At 48.3% G+C, this 26,912-nt stretch overlaps 1 long non-coding RNA gene across 1 annotated transcript; it reads left to right on the top strand.

Moving 5' to 3' along the window:
• Positions 1 to 1,902: 1,902 nt before the first annotated feature.
• LOC116864175 lies at positions 1,903 to 26,272 on the top strand. Its single transcript, XR_004381964.1, has 2 exons — positions 1,903 to 1,932; positions 26,218 to 26,272. It is a non-coding gene; the product is annotated as an uncharacterized LOC116864175 (long non-coding RNA).
• The last annotated feature ends 640 nt before the right edge of the window (positions 26,273 to 26,912 follow it).

Here is a 26,912-nt window from a genome sequence, read left to right as displayed (position 1 = left end):
GATCAAGCTCTGGGGAGCCATGCCCGTTCTCCCAAACTCTTGCAAACAGGGGCTGAGTACTGGGATGGAATTTCTTTGGTTTCTCAGGACTTTTCCCTGGGTTCGTGATAGTGTGCTTCTGCATACCGCTACAGGGGTATAAATTCCAAGTGGGCTTTCTGCGTGGCTCACTCTGAGATTCTTTCCCTTTCAATGAGTTGCTTTTGCCTTTGTTCTTTTGTTTATACTCCCTAGACAATCAACAGTTCCTGAAAGTTTAACAGGCCTCTTGGATGCGGAAGAGGGGAAATTTCAGGACAGTTCCTGAGCGTCCAAGCCTTCAAAGCCCCATGCAAGGCCAAGCCAGCAAACAGCCTCCAGGATAAAGTCTGGGCGGGGGGGGAGGGGGGGGGATCTTTTCTGAGTCAGGGTCCACTGCAGATGGAATGCTTGTTCTCAACTCAGCATTCTCGCTGGTCTCCCTGCCCCAGGGCAATGCCCCCACAGCCTTCCATAGGAGGCTCCGTGTAGGGAAATCTTTCCAGAAATAAGGGGAAAATGGCCTGGTGCCCCAGCTTCTTTCCTCATTAATAGGCTGAGTTTGGAATTTTAACAATTAGGAATTAATTCTTCAACTTCAGGTTCTGTTCCCCAGGACAAAAGGCAGCATTATATTGTAAGACCTCCGCCTCCTCCCTCCTGACAATACATAAGTGGGGGAGTGAGACAATCTAGAAGGTGATGTCAGGCTGTGTGGGGGAGCAACAGGGCAGGTGAAGGGCCTAGAGCATGGCAGGAGGGTGGTTTAGATGGGTAATTAGGGATGGGCTTAGTCAGGACTAGGGTGGGTGGAGAGGATGGGGGATTCATCACCAAATGATTCAGGTCATTTCATTTGACCTGAATGAAAGTAAGACACCTGAAGGAAGCAACAGAATGTGCCCTGAAGCCATCTGGGGAAGACACCTCTACTTGCCAGAATGGTCACCCCAAAAATGCCTTCCACCCCTGGATCGCACAGGACCAGCTTCATCCAGTTTCCCTGTGATATCCCCCTCCACATTCCCGAAGACCATTCTTAGGTCCCATTAAACCTCCTTATCCCAGTAAATCTGGCTGTTACTTCCACCTAAAGTTACCTTTCTGTGGTAAACTTCCCTTAAAAAGTCCTCCACAAACAGCCGTTCTTGAATGGAGGGCTAGCTGACTAGGTGTTTGTTTTTTCTTCTTCTTCGGTCATTCTTGATCCTCACAGGATTCCAGAGCTTCAGAACTGGAAGTGCCCTCTGAGCTCAGATGGCCCGAACCCCCTCATCTTGGAGATGGAGAACGTAAGGCCCAGCCCAGGAACAGCCTGGCTCCTGGCTGGTCGTGGGGTTAGTTACAAAAATGGCGTAGTGGGGCCCATGCCCAGGTGTCCTACTGAGACAGTGCTCTTTCTCCATCCACCCTCTCCCCATACCACACAGCCCATGGCTCGACTGGTCTACACCTCTCTTCTATCCTTAGAGAATAACAATAATAGCTCATGTTTCTCCAGAACTCTGGTTTCCTCCTGCAATGTTGTTCTGTTCTTCTCTGAGGACATTTTCTGAGAAGGGAAACTCTCTGTAGGTTTCTTTTCTTTTTCTTTCTCTTTTTTCTTTTAAACTAAATATTATCTTTTGCTCTACACCAGCCTCTGTGCTAAAGGCTTTCCACCCAGGATTTCATGAACACTCACAACCCTTTTGGGAGGTATTGTTATAATCATTCTTTTTTTAAAATATTTATTTATTTAATATTTATTCATTTGACAGAGATCACAATTAGGCAGAGAGGCAGGCAGAGAGAGGGGGAAAGCAGGCTCCCCGCTGGGCAGGGAGCCTGACGTGGGGCTCGATCCCAGAACCCTGAGATCATGACCTGAGCTGAAGGCAGAGGCTTAACCCACTGAGCCACCCAGGCGCCCCTGTTTTAATCATTCTTGTGGAGACGCTGGAAAGCCCAAGTTCAGAGAGGTTGGATAAGTGGCCCAAGTTCACACAGCCAGAGAATGGTGGAGCCGGAATAAGAATCCAGGCAGGGTGACTCCAGAGGCTGGACCCTCACATGACAAGCCAGTCATAACTTTGGGTGTGGCACCTGCTGCCAGCCAGGGCAGAGTGCTCTGTGGGAGCCTTTGTGTCTTTGGCCATTTTGGTTACTTTCCTCACCTTCATTTTCATAGCGGGTAGACCTGACAAGGAGCCTATTGGTCCCCAGGCTTTTTCCAGGAGGCTCCTGACACACAGGTTGACATGCTTAGCAACAACTGACCTTGACACTCTGGCCACAGGTGATGTAATTCAGAATGGTAGCTTGACCCAAAGACTGCCATCTGTGGGCTGGCTGGCAGCTTTGGTGTGACTGCTCTGACTGGCATGCTGGGGGTTCACCAAACCTGTCAGACCTTGTCTCTTGGAGAGCAGTAAGACAATGGTGCTCATAGTCTGAGGAGGAAGGGACAGATGCCCACAGCTTGAGGACACAGGAAATAATCTGGTCACTCAGCATGAGAAACTGTCCAGTGAACAATATTCTGGCCTCCATGGGGTTTGTCTCTGTGGCTCAGGTGGTTTCTTATCTTCCTTTCTGTGAATTCTTAAAATAAACCTCTGGTAAATGAGTATCACGAGTGGGTCTCTGACTGTGCTCCCAGGAACGGGCAAGTAACCGTCCTCGGTCTGGATCCCTTCAGGTGCTTCTGTTGGCTTAGGTGGTCACGCTCCTGGTACCAAGCACCCACGGCAGCCAGGACTCCTGCTATCATCCATTTCACCAGCCCCTGGCTAGACCTGACACCCATTTTCCAGAGGAAGGCCTAGGAAACATCTGGGTTGATTTCTGAGCCCCCCCCCCAAATCTGGAGAATCAGAATTTCTATGGGTGACACTAGGGATGGAATGTACCCAGATTCCTTGGGTGGTTTTATTTCCAAGTGATTTTTATGGATCCTGAGGTCTGAAAACTATGGCCACAGACAGCTGCTTTTGGGTCAGACACTCATCTCTGGTTCTATCGAATGTAGATACCATGCATTCCACAGAGAATGAACGTGTGTTCCCTCAGGGAATTGGAGACGGGGAGCACTGGGTCACAGCAGCCAACACCTGCCGATATGTTTTAGGAACTGATTACACCTGATATTGCAAAATACCATCCATGAAATTAATTTGTAGATTGCAGAAGTATTTTTTTTTAGAGATTTTGAATGATGTGCCCATCTCATGATCAGAAGGTCTCACATACACACAAAAGCTGATTTCTGGCTTTCCTAAAAAATCTGGAAGATCTAGTAGCACTTCCAGCTACTTTGTTCTGTTTGGCAACAACTGACTATTACTGAAAAGCAGATGCCACCTTTAGACGGGGCCTGGGTGCCCCTCTTACTACAGGATCCCCCTTGCCTCTAGCCTCTCCAGATTTGATACTGTATGAGTGGCTCCAGAAAAATGGGAGTGAGCATGTTTCTTGGTGGATATAAAGAATATTCCTTCGTGTTTCATAGGTGAACTTTGTGATTGTCTTGACAACACAACTCAAGATGGCTCACTTTACTCATGTGTGCCTGATCCTAAAGACATTTGAGCTGGGACCCAGGACACTGACTCCCAGATCCCTCCATGCAGCTACAAACAGAAGCTTAGGGGACACCATAAGACCAGAGACTAGTAGCGTCCAATTACAGAGTGCCCGATCAGTGCCCGCACAGATGGAGAGATGGCAGCTGGGAAAGAGGAAGAGCCACTCTCGCGGTGACCCAGGGAGCAGGGAGTGGCCAGAGTGGCAGCCAGTCCTCCTCCAGAGCATCAAGCACCCTCCCCCCTCCACCTACAGCCCGCCCTATTCCCTTCAATTTCTCTTACAGCTGATCATACCATTTTTTCCCTGGGTGTTGACCATATTCCAAGCATAGTGCTAACAAAAATGTCTGACAAACAATGTCTGATTTAATCATTATTTCTGTTTGACAACTCAGAACACTGAGGTTAACATTTACTCTGCTTATTCGTGGAAGAGGAGGGACGTGAATCCAGGTGTGGGTGCCGTCAGGCCTTCCGCCCTGTGCGACCTCATACTGGAAACCATCAACCCTTCCAGGGAGACACCGCGCTATTCCCGTTTTATAGATGGTGTGATCAAGAGGTTAAGTGGCTTGTCCAGGTTCACGTAGCGGGTCATTGATACAGTTCGGACTGAAGCCTAGGTCTGAATCCAGGGCTCCTAATGTGTGCCATCTTCTCTGCTCTTCTCCCCTAGAGCCCAGACTCTCCAGAGCCCAACCTAGAACCCAGGGCCCCGATTGCTTTCTGGACATCACCCTTTTTCTCTCTGATACACGATGCTGCTTCCCTCCTATTCCAACTTCTTGTGTCAAATGCTGGGACCTGCTGCAATGTCCTTCTGTTGTCTTGACCTCACTTTGTGAAACAAGATGGCAGCAGCCTTGTGCCTTTGTTTCACTTTGTGAGAGATGAGGCAACCAGCCCTGATCACTCAGGATCCCGACGTCCCAGGAAGAGTGGCCCCTGTCAGGGCTTTGCCACCATGCTCCGAAGAAGCCTCAGGTTTCCTGCAGCCACTTCTGAGATTTTGAGAATAATAACATCTTTGCCACCAAAGAATAAAGATTCAGTCTAACGAACATGTTAATCACTCCTCCAAAAATATATGTTATGCGTTGAGGTTTAGACGTCATTTAAAGAAAGCATTCTGCTGCTAAAGAAGATAGTGGGGAACCTCATTTTCTAAAATGTCACAGGTCATTGAGCTACAGAATACATCTGCTCAGGGCTAGTAAGTCATCGTGGATCAAGGTCAAATATCCCAGCAAAGCAGAGGAAACCATCTTCACCTTAGGATACCAAGTCCCTCACTGAACGGTGATCCTGCCTGCCCAGCATCCCCTCCTCGGTCTGCTGGGACAACGCAAGGTTTCCCTTATCCCTACTGGGCAAGCATTGACCTGCCCCTCTTCGAATCTGAGCCCTGGAATGACCAGCTAGCCCTTGGCAAGAGGGTCTGAGTTTGCTGGTGGCTCTTACTACTCAGGCTGGCCTATAGGATTCTTTGCATTTCCACTCTGGGTTCGAGAACCCAGAGACCTAGCTACAGAGTCTAGCCTCGGAATTTGGATGCCGGGGTCCCAGGGAGGGGGTGCTGTGAAGTCATCTGGAAATTCAGCTCTGGCTGATGTTTCCTCCTCTGTGAGTACAAGGGATTAGGAAGGTCCGTTCACACAGGAACAAACTCAAGGAAAGCAAACAGATGAAGCAGAAGAACAGAACAGAAGACCTGTTCTCCTCTGTCTCCTCAGAGCCTCCCTAGAGAGAGCAGGCCCACGTGCATACACACACAGGATCAGATTTAGACTCAGCTCAGTGTAGTTCTTAGTAAAGTGGTTTAACTGGTCAGGTCAGAGAGCCTGCTTGTCAGCCTCTCTCCAACCAGATTACTGCCTCTCCTGCTTGTCTTTTACTACTCCAAAGCACTACTACTGTAGGTAAACAACCCCAGGGTTCCATTCCCTGCAGCCCTGCAGCCAGAACTGGCCTCCCTGGAAGCTGGCCCAGCCATGCACCCCTCCCGGGGCTCATCTCAATACCGTCAAAACCAGACTCCATATTGTCAGGTACTCAAGATCTTGGAAGTGTAGAGCTGGGTAGGGTTGAGCCATCCTCTTGGAGCCTGTCGATTTTACACGTGGGAGAGGCAGGCGCCCAATTTCTCAGGATGGGGAAGACGTGGCACCTCTATCTTCTAAGGAGGCGTGCAGGATCTCTGCACCAAGCCGGAAGCCTGTCCTAATTCAGATTGCACAATGGCAGCCCTTGAGTGGCCTTGACCCATAGGCATGTTTTGTTCGGTCCATGCAGTGTGGGATGCCACACATTGTTTTGTCATTTAAATTTAAATTGTTTAATGGGAAATCTCAGCCCCCGCCCCAAAATTTAGATTTCTGACTTCTATTAAAAACGTGCCCATCTGGCAACCTAGATCGCCATTCCCACATGGCAGGAATCTACTGAAGGTGGAAAAAGGTGTTCTTTTTATGCTTCATTCATTTCTCTTTCCAGTTGAGCACCTGCGGGCATTTGTATCTGCAACCTCTGTCTGAATTAAAATAATTAAAGAATATTGATAATTGTGGATGTGGAGTGAGTATCCCACTGCCGATAGATGCCATGTGAGGAACTTCCCATATGTATGCTTTTCATTTCTCACCAAGCCCCGTGAGGTCGATTTATTGTCATTCCCATTTTACAGATGGGAAGTAGAGGCTCATGCGAGTTCAGAGATTTGTCCAAGGTCGCACACGTAAGAAGGAGCCAAGCCAGGGTTAGAAGTCAGATTTTCCCATCTCTAGAAACTATGTTGATTCCAAGGTGTGGGTAGATTCTGTTCCTGGAGAGAACTTCTATGAAAGCAAGCTCAGAATTTCTCCAGCCCTTTTCTATACTTTTGGAGTTTTAGTCTCAGTTTCGAGTAGCCAGAGGGACTTTGCTGCTTGTGTATCAGCAGATATTCACCAAACAAGGAATGTAACAGACCAGAGTGGACTTTGCTTTAGTCTCCTTTCCAGACTCTTAATCCCATCTGTCCCTCCTGACTTCTCTGCTCATTCCGCAGTGGCTATCCTTCCCTAAGTGCCAGGTGGGCTCTGAGACTTCATCACCGACTCTCCCCTTTCTTGATCATTGTTTTCAATCAACATCTAACCATACATTGAATCCTGTTCATACGTTCTCCACATTTCCGGTTACAGACCTTTGCTTTCGGTATTCCTCCCACCTCAAATCCACTCTCCGAGGCATTGCCATATTAATCTTCTTAAAGCATTGGTTAAATCCCATCACCCCCTCATCATACTGGCCATCCATTGCCTGACGGAAGCAGGCTCTCCTTCTTTGGCACAACCTTTGAGATGCTCTATGAGGTCAGGGAAATTTCTCCAGACATCACTTTCTGTAATCTTCTTCACATTTTGAGCCCTTTATGTTTCCAGTTAGCCAGAGCTACCTCTTTCCCAATTTCTCCAATGTTCCCAGCGTTCTCCATGTCTAGTGCCCGTCCCTTCTGGTTGGAATGCCCCACTGCTCAGCCTTCCTTGTGGAATTCCACTCCACCTTTTAAGGTTGAGCTCGAAAGCCACCTCTAGGAAGGCTTCTCTGAATGAACTCTTTGCTTCTCAGGTCTTGGCCATGTCTCACCGTGTGACAACTGTTTATGGGACAACTATTTTGTGCCAGCACTGTGGATCCTCACTCATGCATTGTTTCAACTTCTGGCAAATCCTTCCTAAGTGCTTACTATGGGCTGGCAGCATCTCAATAGAAGAGATACGATACTCGCTGTCGGGACATACAGTCAGTACCCATGAAGAAAACAGAAAGCTGCTGAGTCTGATTCACAGGACATGATCAAAACACATGAAGAATGAACAGGACCCACCAGGCATCAAAAGACGCGTGCTCCGGGGATGTGCTGGCCTAGTGGCACCCGCCTGGGAGCAAAAGTTCAGGAAGAGCCTCTGGCCATTCCATGGCTCCTCCTGCATCCTGACTTCTTCTTTGATGTGGATCCACACTGTGGCTTCTGGGCTGCTTCTTGTTCTCTCTCTCTCCCAGAGAAATGCAGCAGCCCCGAGAAAGAACAGCATCTGTGGACACAGGAGCATGACGTGTCTGGACCCTGCAGGCTCTGTCCTCCCACCGAAGGCGCCCCTGTCGGAGGCGGACGTGCCCAGCTGGACCACGAGGCTGTGCAGCCAATCAGAACAGAGCCTGTTGAGAGGCAGGCGGGCGGACCTTCTGCAATGAAGTCCCAAGTGTGCGGGCGGAATTGCAGGCTTTAGAGAAGAGTAGCTCAGAGTGCTGGCAGGGTTTTGGACATCACAGGCAAACCGGCTGCCCTCTCAATGCACCACTCTCTCAAGTCCCAGCTGTGGAGCGTTCCATGTCACCACCCACCCTGACACAAGTGGTGATGGGGGTTATGGGGGAACTTGTGCGTAGGCTCTGTGCGAGGAGTGCTGTGTGGTTTTCTCATCTGAGGCTCACACACAGTCCTGATCCTTATTTTGTTGGTGAGGACACTCGGGCATAGAGGGGTTAAGAAATTTGCACAAAGGCACACCAAGCACATAGGAGTGCCAGAATTCAAAACCAGTCAGATCCCAGACTCCAGAGCCCCTGTGTTTAACCACATCGTTGCATGGACAACTCTGCTGTTCAAATTATACCTGACCCAAGGTCTTGTTCAAATATCACCCCTACTGTGAAGACTTCCTTGATTGCCTTGTCCATCCTTGCCTGTGGCACACTAGCCCTTCTCTAGGAAAGCCCCCTGTTCAGTTAGGGTCAAAGCTAACCCTGCATTTAGAGCTGGTACGTTCCCAATTATGAAGTAGCCGCCATCACTTCCGGACCCGAGAAAACCCTGGGTCTTTTCCCATGGTGGGAGAGCTGGAGACCGTCCAAGCTACCTAAGAATTCAGGTCAGACATATGGGGAGATTCAGCAAGCCGGAAAACGAGCAGGTGGAGAAGTAGCAGGGAGCTCCGCTAGGCAAAGCAGTGGCTGGAGGGAGAGCGCTCATGATTCTTGTCCCTTGTCCTTGCAACCGTCCCACAGAGCTGAGCTTCTTCCCCAGAGAAAGTCCCATTGGCCCAAGCTGTGCTCCAAGGAGTTCTGGTTTGGGGGAAATTTGGCAAGTGTTTACGAATAATCACTTTAAGCAAAGCCCTTCTCGTTTCCTCAGGGTGCTGTCATTCCAGCACCTCCCAGACTCCCCTGCCAGGATGGAGAGGAAGCCATGTTCCCAGGCTCTGTCAGGTCCCAGAGAAGCCCGCCCCACCCCCACCCCACCAAGGGACCTCCAGGTACTTCTTCAGTCAATTAGAAGACATTTAGAAAGGTCGATGGGAGGAAATTTTGCTGAAAAGCAAACCCCAGGCAAGCTATTTAGAAAATGCAGTCCTTTTGCCCCATCCCGTCTCGTGAAAGATCTGACGAGTTCTTGAGGCAGTGGTTCTCAGCGTTTGTATGGAACAGACAGACCTTCAAGAATCACGGCAAATTTGCATAATTTCTCCCCACAAAAATCCCCCCTCTCCCATACACAGCTTAGTATCTCATTTCAGGGTACTCATAGGCTTTCTGAAACCCACCCTTGAACCCCAATTTGTAAGCAAACAGGATGGTTTTAGGTGGTACGTGGAGAAAGAGTATTTAAAATTTTAATCCCCGAGTATTTACTTTAATATGTACCCAAATCATAATTAACACATTAAATCTGTGGTCTTATAAGTGTTCTGGGGATGAGACTAACCTAAAAAAATAGCACCAGAATTGAAGATTATTTTAAAAGGAGCATTACATAAAGGAGCAGTGGCTCTGGGGGCCCACACTAGAGAAAAGACTAGAAGATGCTGAACACAAGTGGACATTTTTTTTAAGATTTTATTTATTTATTTGACAGAGAGAGAGAGAGCATGCACACAAGCAGGGAGAGGGGCACAGACAGAGGGAGAAGCAGGTTCCCAGGACTCTGAGATCAGGACCTGAGCTGAAGGCAGACACTTAACCGACTGAGCCACCCAGGTGCCCCCCAAGTAGATGTTTTGGATGGACTGTCCTGGTTTGTGGACTCTCCGATCTGATTTGACACTCACTCATCCAGGCACCTGAGGCCCAGTGGGTTTAAGTGTCCTACTTAAGGACTTGGGGTAGGCAGAAACAGATGCCAGGGAACCCCCCAAGAGCCCCACTTGTTTTCTTGTTTTCTACACATGCAGATTTCACCTCGGAGGGCAAAAGACAGGGTCTGCCTGGCTGCATTCCGAGAGCAGAGAGAACCAGCAGTCACCTCAAACAGCCAGTCAGAGCTCTGTCATTTTACAAGGGCCTTTACAAGTATTTTCCTTAGACTCTTCTCACTGTTTATACTTATAAATGAAAAAATGTTTCAAGATGCTTGTCATTCTTCCCACATTGTTCCAGGTTTGCCTGCACAGAGTCTCAGGAAATGATCTGATGTCTTCCCCCAGGGTTTATTCTGTGTAGCTGGAGTCAGAAGAGAGAATCGGTTTTGTATGTTATGAGACTTCTTTCAATTTGGGTTGGCATTGTGCTCGCGGGTTAGGTTGCCAGGGGGAACACAAAGGGTGTAGCCTATAAAGAACTTTCTGGAACTCCTCTGCCCAGGTCAGCCCCCACCAGCCCCTGTGGGGAGGATTGTTCGGACTTCTGAATGCATCCCTGTAAGAGTGACAGGGACCTAGGGGAGTGAGGCCAGGAAGAGGGGGGCAGGACAGGTAGGAGGCTGGAGGTCAAATTAGAGGAGCCACAGTGGAAGGAACTGGCATTGGCCGGCTTGCAGGTAGAAGACTCTAGGGCCCATTCCAAGGTCACCATCTGCAGATCTTTAAAGGGTTGTCGTGGGGCAGCCTGGGGCAGGTGGGCCCCACGGCAGAGCGGGCGGACAAAAAAAGGGGTAGATAGGCACCTGGGGAGAACAAGGAGGGACAGGCAGCAGCTCTGCAGGCAGCATTCTTCTCATGCAGGGCTGCAGGTGAGAGGCCTGAATGTTTACACGAAATCTCATTTTCAAATGGTGGCCATACATTTCAAAAACATCTGAGAACATTGTGCAGCCAAACAAAACACAACCGTGAGTCAGATCCGGTCTGTAGACTATGTTGTAACTTCTGCCTCTATGGTCATGAGGTTATTTTGGGGTTCCTGGTTGCTGATCTGATCTTAAGCCCAAGCTTGGACTCCCCTTTTTGGGGGGGTGCCAGTTCCTATGGCAGGGTCCCGTGCTCAGCATTCAGGGGGGCACATGGACTGAGGACAGCATTTCCACTACTCTCTAGGACAAAGTGGGAAGCCCTAAGAACTGGGGGACTCCTTCTGGAGCGAAGGTAGGGGCAGTCAAGGCTGGGGAACATGGAGGCGGTGGCATGGCGCTGGAAATATTGCTCTAGGGGCAGGATATCCCAGTTCTCATGTCATTCTGCCATGCCCTAGTTGGGCGTCCTGGAACAAGTGACTTCTCTGCATCTGTTTCTTCCTCTATACAATGGGGGATGGGACTGGATGGTGTTCTGTGATCTTATGACAGTCACTTCTCACAACATTCTGCCCACCCCTCAAGGACTTTCAAGTTCCTTTCTGGGTTTCCAACAACCCTAAAAATTCCTCTGCAGAGACAACCTGGGTCAAGTTGCCTGCTTTCTCTCCCCACTACCCCTTCCTCATCCACATTCTGGCAGGTGTCTCTGGAGCCCTGGCCAGGTCTGTTCCCCAGTCGTATGTGCCTTTCCATCAGAGCACTTGCTAAGGCTGCATCACACATTTCTTTGTCTGATGATCAGATGAATGTCTCACCAGGTTAGATTATCCTGATGGTCTCTACAAATGCTCATATTCGGTGATTCTAGGACAATCAACCAGGGAGGGTCAGAGCCAGAGCTGTGGTTCTCAACCTTTATTTCTGCCCTGTGCCCCAGGGAGATTAAAGCACACACCTAGAGGGAACTGGCTGACCAGATTCAGAAATGCTCACATAAAGGTGAAGAACACATTCTCTCTGTCCCTTGTCAGTTGGGTAACTTTTTAGACAAGCCTCTGTGAGCCTTAGTCTTCTCATCCGGAACATGGAAACAGTGATGCTGCCCCACAGGTTCCTGGGAGGTGTATGTGATTTAAATCACTCAGCTTCTGTTGGGCGCAGAAGAAGCTGGCCGTATGTGGAAGCCATGAGAATGGTTTTAAATCTCAGGTCAGAGTCATCCTTATAGTATAGATCCTAGCTGGACTTTTAGATATTTGCTCCCTTCACCAATGAGCACCCCCTTGTCAACCAAAGGACTGTGGGAAACATGAGGCTAAATCATGGTTCTCAATTGGGGGACATTTTCCTTCCAGGGGACATTGTGCAATGTCTGGAAACACGTCTGGTTGTCCCAGCAGGGGACAGGAAGTTACTATTGGCATCGAGTGGGTAGAGGTCAGAGAGGCTGTTAAATATTCTACAATGCAGAGGGCAGCCCCCATTACAAAGAATTATCTGGTACAAAATGTCAATAATGGGCCAAATGGTAACCAAGGAACACAGACAACAATGAAAGAAAAAAATTTCATGAGGTTTTATGTATGTATAAAATATATATACATACATAAATATCTATACAGGCATATATGTATATAGTTATTGTATGTATGTGGGCTAGACAATGTACACTGTACGTGTGTGTACATATCATGTCCTGTGTCTTCAAGTCCACAGACTTACAGTACCGATAGCCAGCACAAAGACAAAGCCATGGCACAGACTCCCAGCAATGCTCCAAACTGACTCACCCACTGGAGGCTGAGTTACTGGAATGAGAAATTAAACATCTGATCTACGCACGACTCTTTAGGAAAGTAAGGCTTCAGGGAAACAGGGGTGTCCCTGGTGTCCTATAGAGCATGATCTTGAAGCGTGCCATAACTTCACGCCCACACCCTCTTCCTGCCTAACCTTTCCGACTGAGTAACTCTTTAGGAAAGCGAGAGGCTGAGAGGTTGCAGTCAGCCGTGAGTGACATGGTGAGGGGCTGGCCTTTGTGCTGTGCCACCAACTGGCCAGGCCACCAGCATTGACTCGCTTCCTCCTCTTTGGTTTTAAGCCTCTCATGGGCGAAATGAGAGTGAGGATGAAATGACCTTGCAAAGTGTTCCTTCTGTTTGGACAGCACGGACTCTTAGTATGGGAAGAGTGGAATTCCTTCGAGGAGGGCCTGTTCTCCCAGCCACTGTGCTCAGAAGGAAATCAAAAGAGCGGAGTACAGCAGCTCGGGAATTAGAGTAAGACAAACTGAGGCTGGAAATCCTATCTCCTTCTTTTACTTCTATATAACCCCTGGAAAGTTACTTAAATGACAAGAGCTACTTACCTCAGTGTCTCACACGAGATTAAAGACGATATTGTTTGAACAGTCTCTGGCACAGAGTAAGTACATGATAAGTAGAAGCTGCTATTATTTATTATTATTATTATTATTATTATTATTAGGTATTGGGTGATGACAGTTGTGTGACTAAGAAATGGTCTTTACAAACCATAAGAGACTCTTAATGTCACAAAACAAACTGAGGGTTTCCGGGGGGAGAGGGATAGGGAGAGGGTGGTTGGGTTATGGACATTGGGGAAGGTATGTGCTATGGTGAGTGCTGTGAAATGTGTAAGCCAGATGATTCACAGACCTGTACCCCTGGGGCTAATAATACATTATATGTTTATAAAAAATTTTTTTAAATTATTAAAAAAAGATGGTCTTTATACTGAAAGATGTTATAATCTACCAAAAGAACCAGAGAAGTGGAATAGAAAATGATGAAGTGACAAACAGAAGCACGGGCACTGAGATGTAAAGTGGGATTCACATTTGAGAAAGAAATTCAGGGACACCTGGGTGGCTCAGTTGGTTGGACGACTGCCTTCGGCTCAGGTCATGATCCCGGAGTCCCGGGATCGAGTCCCACATCGGGTTCCCAGCTCCATGGGGAGTCTGCTTCTCTCTCTGACCTTCTCCTCGCTCATGCTCTCTCTCACTGTCTTTCTCTCAAACAAATAAATAAAAATCTTTAAAAAAAAATAAAGAAATTCAGGGCCGCCTGGGTAGCTCAGTTAACGAAGCATCTGCCTTCAGCTCAGGTCATGATCCCAGAGTCCCGGGATCAAGCCCCGCATCAGGCTCCATATTCAGTGGGGAATCTGCTTCTCCCTCTGCCCCTCAATCCACTCATGCTCTCTCTCTCATAGAAATAAATAAAATCTTAAAAAAAAAAAAGAGGAGGGAAATTCATTCCAACTCAAGAGATCAAGGAAGACTTTGGTTCATGGAAAAGGCAGGGAGAGGGTTGGGAACATCCTAGAATATGCTAGAAAATTCCATCACCTAATAAGCCGTCTGTCTGTGGAACTGATGGATTCCACAAATACTTTATGATCTGACTTGACCCTTCTGTCAGAAAGAACTGGGAAGGAAGGAAGGAAGGAAGAAAGAAAGAAAGAAAGAATGAACGAACGAACACCAAATACATTCTGTGTCCAAAATGAGTACTTGGTGGCAGGACACAGGTGTACAGATAAAGGAGGAGGGGGGAGAGACAAACAGAGAAGAGCAGGAAAATTTGCAGTGCCTCTTCCAGCCACAATTTATTTAGAGGGAGGGTTTAAAGAGTGAATGTCTTCCCCCTCACACATGGGTTGCTCTGCGAGGCTCCCACGCAAACTGTGCATGGTGCCTGCCACACCCAGGGCTCTCAGGGAACAAAGCAACTTCCATAGGAAGAGAGGGGCGGTAGGGCATAAGCGTGGGAGGCTAGGACTCTGAAATGGGTCCCACGCAGCAGGATAGAGCCACAAAGTCATGCCCCAGCCTCCTGCCTCTAACGAAAGGGCCAGCAAGGGGCTGGGATCACCCTGGAGCTGGTGAGAGCAGCTGGAGGCCAGGGTCCTAGTCAACCTGTGCATAGCTTGTATGGGATTAAACAGGAAGCCCCAGGTAAAGGGACTCCCCTGAAGGATGCAAAGTGCTCCTTAAGAACAAAGGTACTGTGACTTATTTCCAGAGATGAGGAACAGAGAGGCATTGAGGGAGAGGTCTTTGGCCCAGTCTCACACAGTGAGTTAGTGGCAGAGCTGGAGTAAGGAAGGTTCCGGGTCCCCCCCACCTGATGTGCATCCAGGGAGCTGGGGAGCCAGGGCTGGGGCTGGTAAACACAGCCAGAGGCATATCCGGTCCGCATGGCAGTGGCCTGCTTGCCGCCCAGGCACGCAGGTTTGTTGTGGGAATCCCTGGGGAGCTGAGAGGAAGAGCTTGGGAGAACATGTGGGAAATTGAGCCCGCCAAGAGAAATGAAAAATACGTTAGCTGGTGTGAAGGGAAGAGGATGCAGAGACAATCCATAGCTTCAATGTTTCCGTCATCTGTGGCAGAAAACGTGACAGTGAACTTCTGCGAGGCCAGCCTGAGTCCGAAGCCCGGGCTGCTTCAGCGACATGCCTTGGGGTTCTCTTCTGTGTCAGGACCCGCCCGCAGACCGCTACTGAGCGGGATCACTGTGGCGCCAACGTGCAGAATTTCCACTGTTTGACTTCTAGGTAGCTCCCTGGAAACCAGCTCGTGTGTACTCTGGGGGAGGGAAGGCTAGTCTAGTGACAGATTTCCCAACCTTTTAAGTCAAGGGACGGGGACACAGGATGGCTTCCATGCCAGGTGGCTGTGGTTTGCTGAGCAGAGTAATCATCCTACTTGAGTCCCAGATTCCCCAGCAAGGCATCTGGATGGGAAGTGTGGTAGGGTCCTTCCCCGGTGTAAAATGCAAGGGGGGCTCCAAGCGGAAATACAGACGTGCCTCAGTAGGACCAGGTGCTGAGGACGAGCTTGCCCAGTTTACATGCATTCTATCCTTTAGCTTTTAAGGTTTCCTTTGAGGACTGTGTTACCAGTTGTAGATTAGGTACAAGACATCTGAGACCTGGAGAGGTTTGCGACACGTTCAAGATCACACAGAGTCACAAAACTATGATTCTAAGTCCTATCTCCTGCTCTTTAAGAATCATGGTAATTGATAATCTTCCCCTGAAAATGAGGTTGTCACAGCACACATGTTCCTTGTTTCCCTCAGGAGTCTGTCTCTTGCCCTAGCTCTGGATTTTTTTAGGGGAAAGATCCCAGGCTTTGGAGATGGGACATGAAAGATGTACGCTGGGGCTGGCTCACAGGATCTCAGAAATGCTGCTTGTGTGCATCTTTTCCTTAATTCCGTGTTCAGTGATGTGATGTTGGTGGCTTGAAACTGGCCACAGTGGGAGTATTCCCACCATGGAAATGGGCATACTACAAATCAGGAACACCCCTACCCGCCCCGCCCCATCACCAAATGGCAGCTAACTAGCACAGCACTGCTGTTGTCTTGTCTCCATCACCAGTAGAGAGAGAAGCAGCATTTGGAAAGCTGTGTAGAAATATGATGTTTCTGTGACACCCAAGTCCATGAAAAGTGGACTTGTCTTGCTGAGCTGGATTAGGTTGGCTGGGTGTCAATGAGCGTCGGACTCAGCGGGGGAGCTAGTTCAAAGGATGGGGACCCGAGATCCTTCAGGTAAGATGGGGCTTGCTGTGTCTTCCCACAAGGTATCCTGTGATTCTGGTGCCCACACAGTCTGAGAACTGCTGGCCTGAACCCCAAACTGGGAATAGGGATCCCTCCTTGACCTTCCTCATGAGGATGATTACCGTAAGCATCAACTAACAAAATCAGATCTTGAAAAGGAAGGTGCCTTGTAAGCACCGCTCTGAGGCTCCATCTCCTTGCCTGTAAAATATGGGTAATTTGGTCTTTGTCTCCCAGGTATGGAGGTGATTCTTTTTTTAAAAAAAAATTTTTTTTAAAGATTTTATTTATTTATTGGACAGACAGAGATCACAAGTAGGCAGAAAGGCAGGCAGAGAGAGAGGAGGAAGCAGGCTTCCTGCTGAGCAGAAAGCCCGATGCGGGGCTTGAGCCCAGGACCCTGAGACTATGACCTGAGCTGAAGGCAGCGGCTTTAACCCACTGAGCCACCCAGGCGCCCCTCTTTTTAAAAAATTTTTAAATGATTTATTTATTTTAGGGGGAAAGAGAAAGACCTCAAGCGAGCATGAACTGGGGAAGTGCTGCAGGAGAGGGAGAAAAGCCGACTCCCGGCTGAGCAGGGAGCCCTGTGCAGGGCTGGGTCCCAGGACCCTGAGATCAAGACTGGAGCCAAAATCAAGAGTCGGACTGAGCCATACAGGCAGCCCTGGAGGTGGCGATTCTGTAATCTGGGACGCTGTACAATGTGTGGCATTGTGATGGCAAAAATAGGCAGATGAGCTCTCCGTTGGCTTGGTTTTCCTTGGAGTGCTGGGGAACACCCTCCTTTCCCTTCCTGCTGCCACAGCCTATTTTTGAACCTGGCATATTGGAGCTTAGGGATTAAATGACCAATGGGGCCAACAAACCTGCGTGATGGCCGTGCCTCTGCATTTCCCGGCACCTCTGCTCCTTGGCTCTGCCTCCCCCAGGGGCAATGGCTGCGCCTCCGGCCTGGGCTGAAGAGACCCGGCAGCCTCCATCTCCTCTCCCGGACTCATTTCTAGAATCTGGCGCTTAGCTTTTTGTGGAGTAGCTGTCCCACCTCAGGAGGCTACCTGGCTTTAATCTGTAAACTACCGCACTCTCCCCAGAGCTGTGGAGTAGGACCAGCCCGGCCCCAGCCCATGACCTTTGCTGATGGGTACAGATGAATTCCCCAAGCCTGTGGGCAGGGGCCAAGGTTCTCGTGTGCTCTAGCACCATCTTGCCGGCCAGTTTCTTCTCTCTGCGTCTCCGATTCCTCATCTGGTGTTCCCAGTGGGGAAGCTGTTGGCATTTTGCATGGGATGGTTCTTTATTAAAAGTCCTATACATGGGGGCACTGGGTGGCTCAGAGGGTTAAGCCTCTGGGTGGCTCAGAGGGTTAAGCCTCTGCCTTCGGCTCGGGTCATGATCTCAGGGTCCTGGGATCGAGCCCCTCATCAGGCTCTCTGCTCAGCAGGGAGCCTGCTTCTCCCTCTCTCTCTCTGCCTGCCTCTCTGCCTACTTGTGATCTATCTCTGTCAAATAAATAAATAAAATATTAAAAAAAAAAAAGTCCTATACATGACAGGAAGTTGAGCATTCCCTGCGCCCAGCCACTAAATACCAGTAGTGTCTGTTTTGTCACTGAGACAACTTCAAGTGCCCCCCAAGGTACCTGCGCGTGTGCTCATGGTCTCTCTCTCTCTCTCTCACACACACACACACACACACACACACACACGCACGCACACACATACACACTCACACACGCTTCCAAATGGCCCCGTGAGGCTGATTCTGCTCCAGGACTATGTTCTTTTTTTTTTTTTTTTTTAGTATTTTATTTATTTATTTGACAGACACAGATCACAAGTAGGAAGAGAGGCAGGCAGAGAGAGAGAGAGGAGGAAGCAGGCTCCCTGCTGAGCAGAGAGCCCGATGCGGGGCTCCATCCCAGGACCCTGAGATCATGACCTGAGCCGAAGGCAGAAGCTTTAACCCACTGAGCCACCCAGGTGCCCCCAGGACTATGTTCTGAAGGGCCTCTATCTCCTTATCTGGTAAATGGGCCAGGGAGGTTCCAGAAGCCAAGGATCTTCTTCCTAAGCAACTGCAAGTCTGCCTGGGGCTAGAAGGAGAGGCTCGGGGAGCTTCTGCTCTGTTCCCCACGAAGTTCTGCTTGTATTTATTTAATCTCTATCAGTTCCACCAAACAGCTTGTTTGGAGAAAAACCCCTGTGGCTGGAAAAAGTGTGAAAAGCACTGGACTAGATCAGAGGTTCCTAAATGACCGCCCAAGGGTCCAGCGGACTCTGCACACATGTTTTGTTTGGCATGAGATTTTAAGATATTTGGAGCTAACATTAAAAAAAAAATCTGGATTTAGGCTTCTTGAAAGGATTAAAAACAACAACAACAAGGAAATGGGAAGATTTGGCGACGCTGAGCCTGGATCTCTACAGGGTAACAGTCGGCTATGGCTGAGTATTGGCTGCCTGTGGAGGTGGGGGCCTCCAGACCCTTGTTTCTTTTACTTGCCTGGCTCTGGGGCAGCTGTATGTAGGCCTTGGGTTAGCTCAGTGGTTCTCAACCGAGAATACCTGGGAGAGCTTTAAAATTCCCGTGCTAGGGCCCTAAGCCAGGCAAATTTAATAACTGTCTCCCTTTAAAATCTCCCCTGAACCCCCGCCCCACCAGCGTGATTTTACTGTGCAGGCAGTCATGAGAACCAGCAGACTCTAGAGGATCTTAGGTTTGGAAACTGGTACTTGCTGCCTCCCCTCCTGCCCCTTAGGATCCCTAGCCTCTTTCCCTTCCTCTGGAAACTGCCCCGATTCCCCTCTCCTGTGCAGACGTAGCTCCATCCGTCCTGTGGCTCAGTGAGTGAGTTCTCACTGGGCAGTGCCTCCGGTCCGGCCTGCCACTGGTCTTTGGGCTCTCTGGTCTGTTCTAATCAATGTCCTTTTCTTACCAAGGCCCCACAGGGCTCAGAGCCCTCTCTTGGTGTCCCAGCCCCACCGAGGGGAAACTGCCAGCCTCATACTCATTAGCTGCTATCAGTCTCTGCCTCAGAAGCAAGTCCAGGTTCATTCCCCACACTTCATCTGGAGTGACCCCTCCAAGACACTGCTCTCTGGACGTGATTCACTTGTAGAAATCCTAAAAAGTCACTTATAGAGTTCTCCAGCTCAGCACTGTTGACATGTGGGGCCAGAAAAATCTTTGTTCTATGGGCTGCCTTGTACACTGAAGGGTGTCCAGCAGCATCCCTGGTCTCTATCCACTAGATGCCAGAAACACTGCAATCCCTTCACCCCCACTGAAAGTCATGACAACTAAGTCAGGACATTGCCAAATGTCCTTTGGGGCCCCAAGTCACACCCACCGAATACCGCTGCTGTAAAGTAATTCATGGTCTCCCTTTCTCTTAAGGCATAAATGAGATTTGCTAATATTACAATCCCTTTTTCTTATTTTGAAGATTATATTAGAGAATGTGCAAGCAAGAGAGAGATAATTGGGGAGGGAGGTAGGGCAGAGAGAGAGAGGCTGAAGCAGACTCCCCGCTGAGTCGGGAGCCCTACTTGGGGCTTGATCCCGGGACCCTGAGATCATCACCTGAGCCAAAGGCAGATGCATAACTGACTGAGCCACCCAGGAGCTCCTAATATTGCAATTTTTATGCCACCCTTGTACCTGTACTCTCCCCAACCTTGTGTCCCCTGGGACCCCAGTTTCCCTTTATAGATCTCTCTAATCCTACCCACCCTTAATCGTTGTTCTCACACCTGTAATGACACGTCCATTCATCCAGGTGTTGAAAAGCCTAGAAGTCCTTTTTGATTCTTCTGAGCCTCAGTTTATGTAGCCTGGTAATCAACAAGTCTTAGAGGCTCTATGTTAGATGTATCCCAAGTCCTTCCACTTTTGACCGTTGTTACTAATTTTGTCTACCAGTTTGTTGTTTTGTTTTTGTTGTTTGGTTTTTCATTTTTTTTTTTTTTTTGGGTCTGGATGATTTCAATGTCTCAGTTTCTTTTCTACAATCCGTTTTCCTCCTTGCAGTCAGAGGGGTCTTTAAGGAATACACACCAGGAAGTGTCACTTAACTGCCCAAAAGTTTTCAGAGGCTTCCCATTCTTAGAATAAAACCCAAACTCTTTATGAGGGCCTACGAGGCCAATCTTGTTTAAGCCAACTCCGCCAGCCACTCTTCAAACTACTTTTCCCTATTACATTGCCATTGACTGGCTGCCTTTCTACAGCTTTACTACACCAAAAGCTTTCCTGCCCCAGCGCCTTTGCCCATGTCATTCCCATGGCCTATTACTTTTTTACACCCTGATTTCCACAGCTGGTTTCTTCTTAAGCTTCAGAGCTCAATCATCTTAAGGGCCACTGTTGCAAATAGTCACCCTCCCCCGCTCCAAGTTACTCAATATCCACTGAATAAAGTGAATCAATTCATTACATTTTTATTGCCTTTCAAGCAATATTACAAACTATAATTATCTTGTCCATTTTTTAAGGTGTTACCCTGCATCTTGTCCCACGAGCATATGTGTGGGCAGAGCCCTCCTCTTCTCCATTACTGTACCCTAGGGCCTAGCACAGTGCTTGCCACACAGCGTGGGCACCATCCACTTCTATCAGTAAATGGATTCTCACAAGCGTCAGACACTTCAATGTACTCATGGTAGAGAATGCCAGAAACTCTTCCAGCTCTGACATTTTGAGATGCCACAGACTCTGCACCAGAGAAACGTCAATTCACAGTGGGCCACTGGGAATTCCATGAGTCACTCAGGGGATTATTACAATCTTAGTGCCTCTGTGACCATAATAGGCCTTCTTTGGTGGAAGGATACTGATTTCTTAAATGTCAGTGCTAGAAAGGAACTTACAATCAAGGCACAATCTCTTCATTTGACAAGTCAGGAATCCACCCTTGAGCTCTACCGTCCACTCACCAAGCGCACCTGGCCCTGAGAGATGCGGAAGACACCCCCCTTCTTGCCGAGAGGGTCAAACCATGTCGTGCCGTTGGTAACAGTATCGCAGTTCTCAGAGGCCTGGTTGGAGTGGCCTGGCGCTTAGTCAAAAGTTCTGGCCATGGCCTGTACCTTCTGCAGGTAGAAAGGAAGAGATTGCACCATATTATTGTCACCTGAGCTCAGCAGAAACACTGGTCTCCCCGGAGTTTGTGATGGTCCTTGCCCACTCCCGGTATCAAAGCAGAATTGCGTGATTTAGAAGAGTTGACACTCTCCCCTTAAAACAGACATGGTTTAGCGCTCCGCTTCCGATGTCCATCAGCAGAGTAGAGCAGAAGAGCTGCGTGAGAATGAGCTGTCAAAGACGATTAGGAAGAAGAGGCTTAAGACTAACAGGAAAGGAAGGAAGCTCGCGGGAAAGAAGGATCATGGAAAAGAGCAAGGAAACGTTGCCATACCAGCTGCTGTATGGGGCTGCCTAGAAACCCGAAGGCTCAAGGAGGAGGGCTGAAGAAGGGGGAAGGGTCTCCTTCAAGGCTGTTCGTCCCTCTCTGCCGAGAATTTGGCATGGGACAATGTGCCAAGCCTGTCTCCTCTCTGGTCCTCTGTCAAACAGAAGGGGTGGGGCAATGGTCTCAGAGTAATTTCTAGAGTTCTCTTTATTTGTCACTTTTTGATGCAAAACCACAGACAGATCCCCAAATAGAACCGAGAGCGCGCTCTGACATCCTTTCAGTTATGTGCCAGTTTATTCAAAGTCAGCCCGTGGCTTTCAAAAAGGCTGGTGGACCAGAGTGATGCAATGAAGGAACAAGTGGTAAAATGCCGTTACTTCGTTTTGCTCCGGCCATCAACTGGGCATTGCCAAGTTCCTGACGACACCTGAGCATTACCCCATTTCTTTTTCCCCAGAACCCAAAGTCTCAAATACTTTGAATGAAAGCCAGTAATAAAAGCCCTTCCGTGCCTTTTGAAGCTTATAAAGTGCTTTCATAGATTTTATTTCATGTAAGCCTCACAACAAACGTGAGAGGTGTTGTTCTTCTCAAATTACCAACCAGGAAACTAAAACTGAGAGCAACTGATTTGCCCAAGGTCACCCGGGTGCCAGTCAGCCCCTGTCTGCAATCTGTTCCTTTCCTGGTGCCTCCCCTGCTCTGCTTTGCACCATAGGGACCTCCAGGCTGCAGTGTGGCTAGCGGGAGTGTGCGACAGAAGGCGGGGCGAGAGGTGCAGGGAAGCCTATTTCTCCTCTCTCTGCCTCTGGAGGCACCTCCCTCAGCGGCTTCACGTACTCTGGCAAATAACCGAGCTCCTGCCAAATAATCCCCTGGCTTTTGGGGATCTTGTGATACCACCATCTCCAGGCTGTCCCTCCAGGCTCAGGAGAAGGCGTATCCTACCGCTGTTGCTGATCTCTGGTTCCTTACCATCCCTGTTTGGCTTCTCATCTCTTCTCTCACCTGTGCCTCTAATCCTTTATATGAAATTGCTTAGGTTGAAAGACCTGAGGTGGTTTCCGTTTTCCTGGTTGGACACAGCCTGAATCCCCTGATTGGGGAATCACTACAATGGGGAAGCTAGAAGCATGGCAGAAACAGCCTGAGACAGCATAGCAAATGTGTGTGCGTGTATTGGTGGGTGCGGGGGGAGCGGTGTGTACATGGTTAAGCTTGTGCATTTCACTATTAAACTGTGAGAGCCTTTTTCCCCGGGAACTGAGCTTACATATCTTCAGATCTCAAGGCTCTAGCACCACACCTGCCATGCAGCGGGCACCAGTCAATGTTTGCTAACCTGATATATCTGTTTGGTAAAACAAACCCAGCCAGAGTGGCTGTTTCATTTATCGCTCTATCTCAAAGTGTCTATTTGGCATAAGAAATACAGGTCCTTCTAGTCTATAAAACGTACCGGTGAGCCATTCGGCCACACTCCACGGAACCACACAGCATCATCAGTGATTTATATGGGATCTTTCTGACTTTAAACCATAGTAGTTCCTTTAGATGAAAGATGTTAATTACTTGAAACTTGGGGAAATGTACACTTGATCCCCCCAAAAAGTGGGTGAAAACTGGATGAAAGACATGGGAAAACATGGGGGAAAAACCCATTCCTTTAAATTATGTCAGTTTCTATATGCTTACGCAGGCTGAGTTTAGCAGAGTGTGGCTTTGGCTCAGGACTGAGAGATCTGGGTGCTGGTGTCAGCTCTGCCACTAACCAATTGTCTGGCCTTGGGCAAATCTTTCCTCTCTGGCCCTTGGTTTCCTTGTTGGTAAAACGAAGAGGTACGATGAAATGATTTTGTGCTAAAATATCCAAAAGCATGTCAATGTCTAGACCATCAAGCCCAATTTTATTATTCTGTGAAATAAGACCTCAGCTAATCTGACTGCAATTCACCTTCACTGCCTCTCTGTACTCCCCAGCCCTCCGTGCCACCAGCTCAGCCATCGTCTTATGATCCTGGGCCTTTACAATCCTATTTTCTCTATTTTTAATTGTCTTCTCTGCTCTTTAACCCACTTGTGGCTCTGTTTAAATTTCCCTCCTTTTGGGGGCACCTGGGTGGCTCAGTAGGTTAAGACTCTGCCTTCGGCTCAGGTCATGATCTCAGAGTCCTGGCATGGAGCCCCGCATCGGGCTCTTGGCTCAGCAGGGAGCCTGCTTCCCTCTCTCTCTCTCTGCCAGTCTCTTTGCTTACTTGTGATCTCTGTCAAATAAATAAATAAAATCTTAAAAAAAAATTTCCCTCCTTTTGGCCGAGGTCTCATATCCCCCTCCTACTGGGATAAAAGGAATAAGACTCCTCATCAGGGAGAGGCAGTGTGGGGCACAGGTTAAGAGAGCATGGGGCTGGAATGAGTGTGTTTAAGTCCTGGGCCTGCACTTTACTAGCTGTGCGATGGGGGAAACGCCACTTCCTGGCTATTTGTCGGTTTCTTCATCTGCCAAGTGTTGATCATTTTCCTGGTTGGACACAGACGAAATTACTTGGCTGGGGAATAACAACTAGCATGGGGGCAGTAAACGTGGCAGAAATGGGCTGAGGCAGCACACCAGGTGTGTGTGTGTGTGTGTTTTCTTATCAAACAGCCCGAGTCTTTCTCCTGTGATCTAAGCTTATACATTTGTGAATCTTTGAGCTCCAGCACGGTGATTGACATGGCAGGCACTAGTGAATGTTTGCTGGCGTTTAGTCCTGGAGAGGATTAATTTAGGTGTTACCTTCTGTGCCTAGAAGAGAGCATGACACCCGGGGGACGCTTGGTATCATCACACCATTACCCGGGTTCTACTGGCTTTGTACTTCCCTGTATTAGAGCACAGAGGTGTCCATTTTTACATTCTCCCCAAATTCATATGTTCAAGTGTCAACTCCCACTACCTCAGAATGTGACTATATTCAGGGCTTTGAAGAGGTGACTGAGAGAAGATGAGGACATGAGGGTGGGCCCTACTCCAACCTGGTTGGGGTCCTTCAGAGAAGAGGGGATCAAGTCCCAGAAAGAGACGGCAGAAGGGGTTCAGATGCACAGAGGAAGGACCCTGTGAAGAGGCAGTGGAAGGGTGGCCTCAGAGGAAACCAACCCTACCAACACCTTGATCTTGGACATCCAGCCTCCACGACTGTGAACAAATGAATAGGTGTTGTTTAAGGCACTCCGTCTGTGCTATTTTGTTCTGGCAACCCTAGCAAACTAATACAGAAACTAAGTGGGTTTTTTTTCCCCAGAAGTGAAGTTTTTACTCACGGATTCAGCAAATATTTACGGAGCATCTATTATTGGCCAGGCACTGATTTGTTATGGAGTGCTGAAAAACCAAAGGAGAAAGAGCATCGGTTTTCAGGAAGCTACTAGTCTAGGGGGGAGAGATGGACATCAACAGATCATTGCAGGAGGAGTGTGGAAAGAGTGAGTTAGGAGAGACCCATGCCATCTAAGGGTGCGTGGTGCTAGATGGCACTGGGGCTGACAAGAAGGGGTTGTTTGGCCTTGTGTATTGTTTCATGCTTGCACCCTCGTGGTGCTGATCTCCTAGCCCATCCTCTAGGTGAAGTGAGGAGATTTCTTAGCACTCAAGGAAACAGAGCCCAGGCGCAGACTCTGCTAAGTGTTGACTGTTGACAAGGCCCCCAAAGCTAGGGCGGTGGAAAGGCTGATGGATGGGAAGGAAGAGGAAGTGGGTTCTCATCACAGCCTTACCACAAGCTGGTGGTATGGTGACCCAGTACAACGCCCTTCCTTGTCTGGACCTCTATTTCCTCATCTTTAAAGCATGACAGGTTGGGATAGTTCAGCTCTAAGGTCTCTTCCAGCTCTGTAAAATCTTTTCTGAAATCAAGTTCACCAAAGATACGTCTGAGTCTCAGTTTCCTTTTTCATCCCTTGAGGGTGTTTGCTATCTTTACCATTCTTTTTAATCCACAGGGATTTTACAAGTGTGAATGTTTGGAAATTCTCAAACCATGCATCCCTGAGCACTGATTAATTTCAACAGGCAATTGCCCTGAGTTAAGAGTATGCGCTAGATGCAATGGCGCCTGGCCTCTGTTTCTCCGTTGACTGTACTCAGTTGTGAACACTTATAATGGTTTATCTCAAACAGAAGTCATAGAAACATAACGCTGTACTAACCGCAAGTCTTTGACTTAATAACTAGATGGTCAACTAAGTCAATCCTCACTGAAGGAGGTGACAGGAAAACATACAAAATGAAGTATTGGTCTGTTGATGTTTCCTGGAAAGAAAGTAATGTCTTCCATTCAGCAACTCACAGCAAAGAGAGATTATCACATGTATTGTAAAAGCCAAATTCTTGTAAGATGGTTTGGAGAGAGAGTAGATCAGTTAGGAAAAAAAAAATTAAGCCAGTGTCCAAGATTAAGGAAATATTTTAGTTAATTTTGGTATATTCATAGGTAATTTATGCAGCATTTAAAATATTATTTTAAAAGTTAATTTCATAGCATATAGAAAGGCAATGATATGAGAAGTAACGATAATGATAAGAGAAAAATATATGATAAGAGATAAAAATCTCATAATGAAAAGAGAAAAAAAGCCATAATTTAGCATAATCTTATTTTCTATCAGATGCATACTATATATCCTATATATACCTATGGGGGAAAAAAGACCTGAAAAAAAAGAAATACTCCAAAATATCAACAGAAGCAATATCCAGAAGGAGGAAGTATGAGTGGTTTTTGTTGGTTTCTTTTTACTATTCTCCATTTTCAAATTTCCTTCACTATGTATTCATTTGTTTGTGTGATTAGTCATTTAACAAATATTTCCTTTGTATCAACTGTGAGCCACCGTGCTGTAGACATTAGAGATAGAGGCGAACCCCAGCCCTCCTTCACTTTACCCTCTAGTGAGTAGACATAGATTGTAAAGAAGAAACACAATCGAATCAGCAAGATGGCGTGGATGGTGATAGGGTCTGGGAATGACCTCATCACGGTGATGAAGAGAGGGAGCGTGGCCGTGTGTCCCCCTTGCGCTCACATCCCGGAGGACAGCCCTGAGGAGATGCCGTCACAGTTGAGACCGACTCACACAAAGAAGCCTGAAGATCTGACAGAAGGGCAGTGCCACGAGAGGCAAGGACAAGGCTGTAGGGGCCGTACTGCTCCAGGACCCTGGGCCCAGGAAGATGCTTGGCTTCCTTGCAGTTATAGTGGGGCCCCAGAAAACGTTCACATGGGGAGTGATAACATCACATGTCCCTCAGAAGCATGACTCTGGCTGCAGAGGGAAGAGGG

This window comes from Lontra canadensis, unplaced genomic scaffold, assembly GCF_010015895.1.
Source record: "Lontra canadensis isolate GAN:19392208 unplaced genomic scaffold, GSC_riverotter_1.0 scaffold5, whole genome shotgun sequence".
Classification (NCBI taxonomy): Eukaryota; Metazoa; Chordata; class Mammalia; order Carnivora; family Mustelidae; genus Lontra; species Lontra canadensis.
The sequence above is the reverse complement of the archived record's forward strand: the minus strand, read 5'-3'. Positions and strand labels throughout refer to the sequence as shown.